Source organism: Hypomesus transpacificus, unplaced genomic scaffold, assembly GCF_021917145.1.
Source record: "Hypomesus transpacificus isolate Combined female unplaced genomic scaffold, fHypTra1 scaffold_300, whole genome shotgun sequence".
Lineage (NCBI taxonomy): Eukaryota > Metazoa > Chordata > Actinopteri > Osmeriformes > Osmeridae > Hypomesus > Hypomesus transpacificus.
The window spans coordinates 45,515-53,460 of NW_025813827.1; the positions used below are offsets into that span (position 1 = coordinate 45,515).

At 47.7% G+C, this 7,946-nt stretch overlaps 1 long non-coding RNA gene across 1 annotated transcript; it reads right to left on the reverse strand.

Moving 5' to 3' along the window:
* Positions 1-4,910: 4,910 nt before the first annotated feature.
* LOC124463745 lies at positions 4,911-7,937 on the reverse strand. Its single transcript, XR_006955633.1, has 2 exons — positions 7,709-7,937; positions 4,911-4,976 (listed from the first exon to the last, which is right to left on the reverse strand). It is a non-coding gene; the product is annotated as an uncharacterized LOC124463745 (long non-coding RNA).
* Between the last annotated feature and the right edge of the window lie 9 nt (positions 7,938-7,946).

Here is a 7,946-nt window from a genome sequence, read left to right on the forward strand (position 1 = left end):
TCGCTACATAGCTAGGTTACATCTTGACGTGTGCTCTGTGGTTTTTGGAGCTGGTTTCCCAAACACACAAGTCTCGTCTCTCATCACAACAGAAAGAGACGACACAGCTGAATGCTACAGTCAAGAACATCCTTTTTATTCAATCAGACGCTGCGTTTCTCAAACTGTGTTTTTCTTCTTATGGAAAAGAAACTGTAATTAACACATGCATTTCACCTAGAGCTCTCGAGGGGTGTTCTCACAAAGACGTGGGCTCTGCTTAGAGGGGGGAAGGGGGGGGCATGGAACAGGGGGGGGTCTGGGAGGGTCAAAGGGCACTGTCTGAACACCTCGAACCCCTCACCGTTATGAGAAAAACAAAAGGAAAACAATCTCAAACGAAACAGAGGCGAACGGCCCAGCATGTGGTGATAAAGGGGTGAGACGGGAGACCTTGGGTCTGTACTGCTGATGGGGGGGGGGGGTTTGTCCATGGCTAATACTGTTGTTCCAGGTTTACTTGTTTTAAACCCCACTACGCTAATAATACTAAAGAAAGGTTGGTTGGTGTGTGTGTACTGGTGATGCACAACCCCTTTTCTCAGCCTCATGAAGGATCAGTCCGCTGATAAGGTGCGTGTAGCTTCATTTACAGTCAAATAATCTCTTAAAGAGAATCTCAACGACAGCATACCCTGATAGCAAAATATAAAAAGGAAAAGAAAATCCAAATTCAAGTGAAGGAAAAAAAAAAAAAGAAAGGAAATGACAAGGGAAACGAAATAAATACCCCCAAATGAAAACAGACTTCCTCAGTCACAGCAGCCCTTTGTAACGTCACTTAAACTCAAACATTCTCCCAAGACCCCCCCCCCAGTCATCAGGCCCCGATGTCAGCCCTTCGATCCAGGGCACCCCCCAAAAAGCCCATCGGTGTAATTTGTTCACTTACATTAGCTGTTGAATGGAGAAGCTGAAGAGATGGGTATGGTCATACAATGTGAAGCATACAGACAAGAATAACATGTGAGCTAACTGCATTCTGCTCAGACAAAAAGTTTCTGCAATTTTTTTTTTCTCCCCCGACCCTTCCATCTCTCCCTGGAAGGCGGGAGAGAGACGGGGGGAGAGAGACGGACACACAGTTACAGACTACTCCCAGTGTCTAAGAGAGAGAGAGAACAGACAGAGGAGACGGAGGGCAAGAAAAAAAGCAAGAGCGGAACGAGAACAAGTTTTTTTTTTTTTTTTTGCCTTTTCGTTTGTTTTTTTTTTGTCATCATTTATCAATAAAAAGTAAATAACTAATTCACACCAGTTTCCTTTTGTACTATATATATACGGCTTTTAAAAGGAAGAGGATATAGGGGAAGTACAATGGAAGGGATTCTTTTCGAAGGTGGGGGACAAAGTTGCCCTAAGTGCTGACCCAGGGTCAGCTGAGCTCTCGCGCTCCTCTCCTCCGATGGGGCAGAGGTTATGACAGGGTCACGGCGGGATCACCTGATCCTGGGTCTGCACCCGGGGCCAACTTGCTACCTCCGACCCTTTTTCGGAGGGCGATCTGGATTACAAAATGGAGTCTGTGAACAAAAGGCACTTTTAAGGGACAACCTTTAACTGCTGGGAAACTATACACTACGGCACAAGCACTATTCAGGAGTCATTTACAGGGGAAGGGGCGGGGGAGGGTTGGAGGGGCGGGGGCTGACCTTGCTCAACCGGGCTCAGATTGACTTCTCATAAGCACCATTCGGAGCTGCCATCTTACCCTTATACTGTAGTCCTGTAATCTGTGGTCTGCTCTGAGAGAGAGGCCGAGAGAGAAAGAGGGAGAGAGGAGTCTAAACTAGAAGACACTTGACTAAAACTCAGCTCACGTTACAAACATCTCCCTCTTGTGCCAAGGCAACAATCCGATGGGGCTCATCCAAATTTCGAAAAAAACAAGAAAGGAGATCTTCTCAGAGGGGGGATCCCAGGATGGAGAGCATCTCCCACAGCGAGGGAGATCTTGTCATGTGATGCCAATAAGATGCATGAGTTCAAAACGAATGGGTTCGAATCGGGATCGGGTGTGGTCGAACTGGTGAATGCTAGGTTTTTAACGGAGAGATACTGTTCATGGGAGTCAACTGGCTGTGTTAACTGTTTGAGGGGCCGGATGCTTCTACGGGTGTGAATGTGATTCAATTGTTGAATTGGAAGTTGTGGGCTTAATAGTACAGGTCTGTTTCTAAAGGTTGAACCAAAATGCCTTTTGTGTCACAACCTATTGGTATAGGAACCCCTCTCCCCACTCATTACAAATAGAAGAATACAAACAGGAAGAGGAATAATGCTGTTTCCTAAACGGTTCACTGTTTTGTTCATTACCATTCATTTATAATAGGTTGAATGTACTTTGTTTAAAAGCACCGGTTTTTCATAATTTTGTAGACATGTTTCCTTCAGCCTTCCCACATTTTCTTTTTTTTTTATAAACAAATGATTACACGGAAAACATTTAAAAAAAGAGAGACAAAGGAAATAAAAACAAATATCCCCAACTTACAAAGACTAGGATCTTTCATGGCCCTCTAGTTTAGAGTCCAGGAGCTTATGGACTTGAAACAAATAGATTTTTTTTTTCTCTTTTCTCGTAGCTTTCTTAAAAATCTCTAACAGACAAACACAATTATCTACCCAATGCATTGCACGTGGCTCAATCGACACATATTTTTCAATAATAATACTTTCCATCAAAAAACAAACACTTTTTTTCTTCAATCCTACTGTCGATTTTAGACATGTTTCATCTATTTGCATGGTGGACTTTTTCCCGAAGGCTGCACTGTAGATTGTGTGTGTGTGAGTGTCAAATCTTACTGGTTACAGTGACGTGATGTCACTTAGGGGGACTGAGGTTCAGAAAATAACTAGACTGCCAATCAGCTTGTGAAGGTACAAGTTTGAAAAGAGCATACATCATAAATATATATGTATAAGATCTCTCTCTCTCTCTCTCTTAGAAAACAACAACAGTTTGCAGTGCTTTATAAAGACCTATTAGGGGCCAAATGGTTTCCATGTTTATAAATGCTACCATTGCGTGTAGCTTTAGCTTATACGAGAAAACAGGACCTCAATTTGAGTTTATTACTAATTGCATGAGGGGAGTAAAGAGGCACTTTTCTATAGATTGTTATAGTCTTAATATATGGTTTTAGTACATAGAGCTAATTTGACTAGAAGCTGAAAGTTGTGAGTACAGCCAGTACTATCCCTGCATATGGAGCCAACAGCTGGGCAGTCCAGTTATTTTGTGACTTGGCTTTTTGAATTATTGTGTCATGGTGAAATGAATATCAATAACAATTTCATAAGAAACATTTACGGTAGAAAAAAAAAAAAGAATCTCAAATTAAATGATGAAAAACCATTAACAAAGGCAGTTTAGAGAACCATAATATAAAGGCTTCCATTTCATTTTTCAAAATCAGGCTGTTGGTGTCTGTTGGCGTGCACTGCCGTACGCTGCTGTGTGTGTGTGCTCCTTAAACTCAGATGTGACAGGACGGCGGACACAGGGTGAAGTGGTACCAGGGGATGCAGTCGGAATTGAACAGGTGTGTGTCAGAGTCTGGTTTGAGACATTGGTTTTTCTGTTGTTAAGTGAAGTCTGAGTGATAAGATTAGTTTTACTGCAAAAAAAAACAAAAGAACTCTTGATGACAAATTAAAGAACATTAAACATGATCAACCCAAGTGAGACAAAACCAAAACCAATCCAGCAAACAAAAAAAATTATGCAAAAAACCGGCTACAAACAAAATGAAAGCTGAAGTAAAATGAGTATGTATGGTATGTCCATGCTATGAAAAACAAGATGTTGCTGTTGCTTTATTAGTCGTGTGTACTACACTTTTCGAACAGAGGATGGCCAATGAGTGTGTTTGCGTGAGTGTGTGTATTCTGGTATGTGTCTGTGCATTCTTATAGGTGCGTGCGTGTGTGTGTGCATGCTGCAAGCGCGCGTGTGTGTGTGTGTCAGGGCTCGAAACGTTGGCCACAGCCACAGCCCCGCGTTTGCGTCAAACCATCACCGACCTGCTCGCTTCGCTCTTGTCTGACCATCAATGTGCAATACTGTTCCATCCCTTATTGTTATCAATAGTGCATAGGTGTGGGGATGAAAGAGCACATAGTTAGTGTTGTGACTGTCTGTCGTGTGTTCGCCCGCGGCTTATGGCCATCACAGGAGGACGTGGTCCTGATATTCTGACAGGTAAACAAAGACCAGCCGTTTAGTGCAGATGTCACACCATTGGATGGTGTCACCGTTATTGGCCAATCGGAAAAATGGGGGAGATTCAGGACTGAGCGAATCGAGCGGCGGTGAGGGCGTGTCGCCGGGCGGGATGCGTGGCTGCGGCCACTGAGGGGAGAGAGGGAGAGGGAACAAGGGAGGCAGGGGTAAGCACCTGGAGGATGAGTGCTTGGAGAATACCAACTGGGTTCATTTGAGGTGAAACCTAACCAATTATTTGATGTCCAATTTCTTTTATGGTTTTAGTTGCTTTTTGCAGTCGAAGTTGGATGGATCTCTTAGCCATTGCCATGGAGTTTCATTGTGGAAATATACAAAAAAAAAAGGAAAATATAAAAACATCAAACTTAATAATTGGTCAGTTTTCAGGCCTTTTTGAGCTTGCTTTTCCAACATTTCACGTGCGACAGGTCTTCCTCCTTGCATTCAGAGTCTGTCCACTCCAACTCATCCCATCGAAGCCGTCCGTGGTGAGCGTTGGTTGGCTGAGTTTTTTCCTGCTCAAATGGTATTGGGTAACTAGGGGGTCCTATGGCGACGGATTGTTGTTTTGGACAGTGACGGCGAGAGAGAAATACTTAAGTGTCAGCAGTTCCTTTTTTCAGTGTGTTTTTCTTTTCTGTTTTTCCAATTTTCATGACACAATTTCAGCTGTTGATTCAGGAAGGCCTTGTCAGAGGAACCAAGACTGCGAAAACAAGATGGGAAACATTGGGTTAATCATTTTTGTCATTTACTTTCTTTTCTTTTCATTTTATTTGATTCATTTCAAACCGTTACAACAGTAAATGTATGAGGAAGTTGCTCGATTTTTGCATCGTGAATCATGTGTGACCACTAGAGGGCCTACTTCCATTGCAACTGTTTTCTCCCGGTGGCGTTGGGTAAAGACCACATGACCACATGTAAAGTAACTGTCTCTAGGACCCATCAAAACATATTTCCAAAGTTCCAAACTCGTAGGAGACAAACAGTAAACCGTCTAACAGACTCCGGTAGATTTCAATCTCTGAGGAGCAGTCCCCAAAAAAAAAAAAAAAGAAAGAAAGAAGAATCTCAGTTCTTCTTTTGCACTTTATAAAAAGCCCCGAGCCCGAGTAGAACTGCACTAGAATGCGTGTGCCGCGTCGGCCTACATGTAAGGTGGGTTGGGAGTGCGTTGACGAGGGGGCGGGGTGCGGGTCTCTACGGCTGGGGCATGAAGCCGGTCAGGCAGGTTACTCCCCGGGTCAGGTTGCAGGGGTTAGATAAGAGGGGCAGAGCAGAGAGGAGGAGGAGGGTGGCTGGCAGGGCCTGCTCTGCCCTGGCTCTCGCCCACATTCCACAGGTCCCGCTCGGGGAGGTGAGGAGGATCGCCGGTGGGCTGAGGGGGCGGGGGGAAGGGGGGGGCGTCACTTTCTCCGGTGTTACAGAGAGGAAAACGCTTCTTGAAGGACCTGGCGATAGTCTCTCTCTTTCCTGCTCCTCTACCCTGCCCATGATTCTTTGGGCCTGCTGAAACTCCTCCCCCCATCTCCACCCCCCCCCCTTCCAGCACTCCAAATGTAATCCTTGGCAGTACAGAGTGAACACCCCCCCCCCCCCTTCAAGTCCAAATTCAACTGCCTATGACATCATGTCTGGTTGCCCACAGCAACCAGACAGCCGGGACGTGACTTTGCTGTGTGTGGAAGTGCAGCAAGCTTCGACGAACTCTCCTCCTCTCTCGCTCCCTCTCTCCCAGCCCTCCTCGCTCCTGCAGGCCCTGGCTCCGGCCACCAGGGAGCTCTTTAGACCAGCGTTTCTTTCCTCTGACTCTTGTTCTGCCCGGGCTGTCTGCGCTGACACTCTTTTCCGTGTCCTGGCTGCGTGTATATGTGTGTGAGTGTGTGTGTGTGTGTGTGTGAGTGTGTGTGTGTGTGTGTGTGTGCCTGGCTGGCTGGTGGAGCTGGCTGCCCTCACACACTCCCACTGTGAAGCTGTCCATATGTTGCAGAGCAGCAGGAGGGTCGGGGAGCTGTGGTCCGGGTGCTGCTGGAGGCCCAGGCTGACCAGAGGGGTTCAGCACACCACGCCGCCCCGGCCTGCTGGCTCGCTCTGCTGTTCATGGAACTCTGCTGTACATGAAACTCTGCTGTTCATGAAACTCTGCTGTTCATGAAACTCTGCTGTTCATGGAACTCTGCTGTACATGAAACTCTGCTGTACATGAAACTCTGCTGTTCATGTAACTCTGCTGTACATGAAACTCTACTGTACATGTAGCTCTACAGAACTATACTGCACAAGGAACTCTACTGAACTGTACTGTACATGGAGCTCTACTGTACGTATATGTGGTGCTGTGTCTCTGTTCATCCCTGTTATAAAGGCAGAGGAGGCTGGTCTGAGCTGGAACCTTTTGACTGGTTTCTGCCCTCCGTTGCTCTTTGTAGGGGTTGAAGGAAGGGGATGAGAAAGCTGTAGCTGACATGCACTTTGTTTAAGGGTGTGTGTGTGTGTGTGTGTGTGTGTGTGTAACAGTTGCGTCTGTGGGAGAGAGGGGTTGAGGTAGGGGCCCAGAATTCAGGAGGGGGGGGGGTGAGGACGATAGGCGGAAGAGAAATAGACAGAGAGTGGGAGAGAGAGAGGGAGAGAAATAGAGAAACAGAGGGAGGGAGGGAGGGAGGGAGAGGGAGAGGGAGAGGGAGAGGGAGAGGGAGAGGGAGAGGGAGAGGGAGAGGGAGAGGGAGGGGAGGGAGAGGGAGAGGGAGAGGGAGAGGGAGAGGGAGAGGGAGAGGGAGAGGGAGAGGGAGAGAGGGGGAGGGAGAGAGAGAGAGAGAGAGAGAGAGAGAGAGAGAGAGAGAGAGAGAGAGAGAGAGAGAGAGAGGGAGAGAGGGAGGAGGAATGCAGATTGCTTCCATGTGTGGGGCTTTCAGTGCTGGCTGGAGGCAGGTGTGGTGGGGTCCTAACGAGAGAAGCTGTGTCTGGAGCAGAGGACACCCCAGGCACACAGCCACACAACACAGAATACAGAACACACACACATTCACACACACACGTACACACACGTACACACGCAGGAGATGAGAGGGAGAAGAGAGGGAAGGAGGAGGATGAGGAGAATGAGGAGAGGAAGGACAAAAAGGAGCAGAAGGAAAGGAGAGGAGGAAGGAAGGGAGCAGAACTGGAGGGGGGGCAGGAGGACGAGAGCAGGGGAGGAGGACGAGAGGAGGGGAGGAGGACGAGAGGAGGGGAGGAGGACGAGAGGAGGGGAGGAGGATGAGAGGAGGGGGGGGCAGGAGTACGAGAGCAGGGGAGGAGGACGAGAGGAGGGGGGAGGAGGACGAGAGGAGGGGAGGAGGACGAGAGGAGGGCGAGAGGGGGGGCAGGAGGACGAGAGGAGGAGGACGAGAGGAGGGCAGGAGGACGAGGGGAGGGCAGGAGGACGAGAGGAGGTACCTGAGTCTGCTGGGGGATGTTCAGAAAGTTGTCCCGTGCTCCGATGCTGACAAACCTGTTGGGAGCTGTGGAGCCTGGCGTGGAGTATGCTGCAGGGACACACACACACACACACACACACACACACACACACACTGGGCTCAGCGATGTGCTTGGGGAAAAATCGAATCATTGTCAACTGTCAGTGATTTCAAACTGTGATTCTCTGGAGTGTCCTAACAGTGATGGAGGAAGGGAC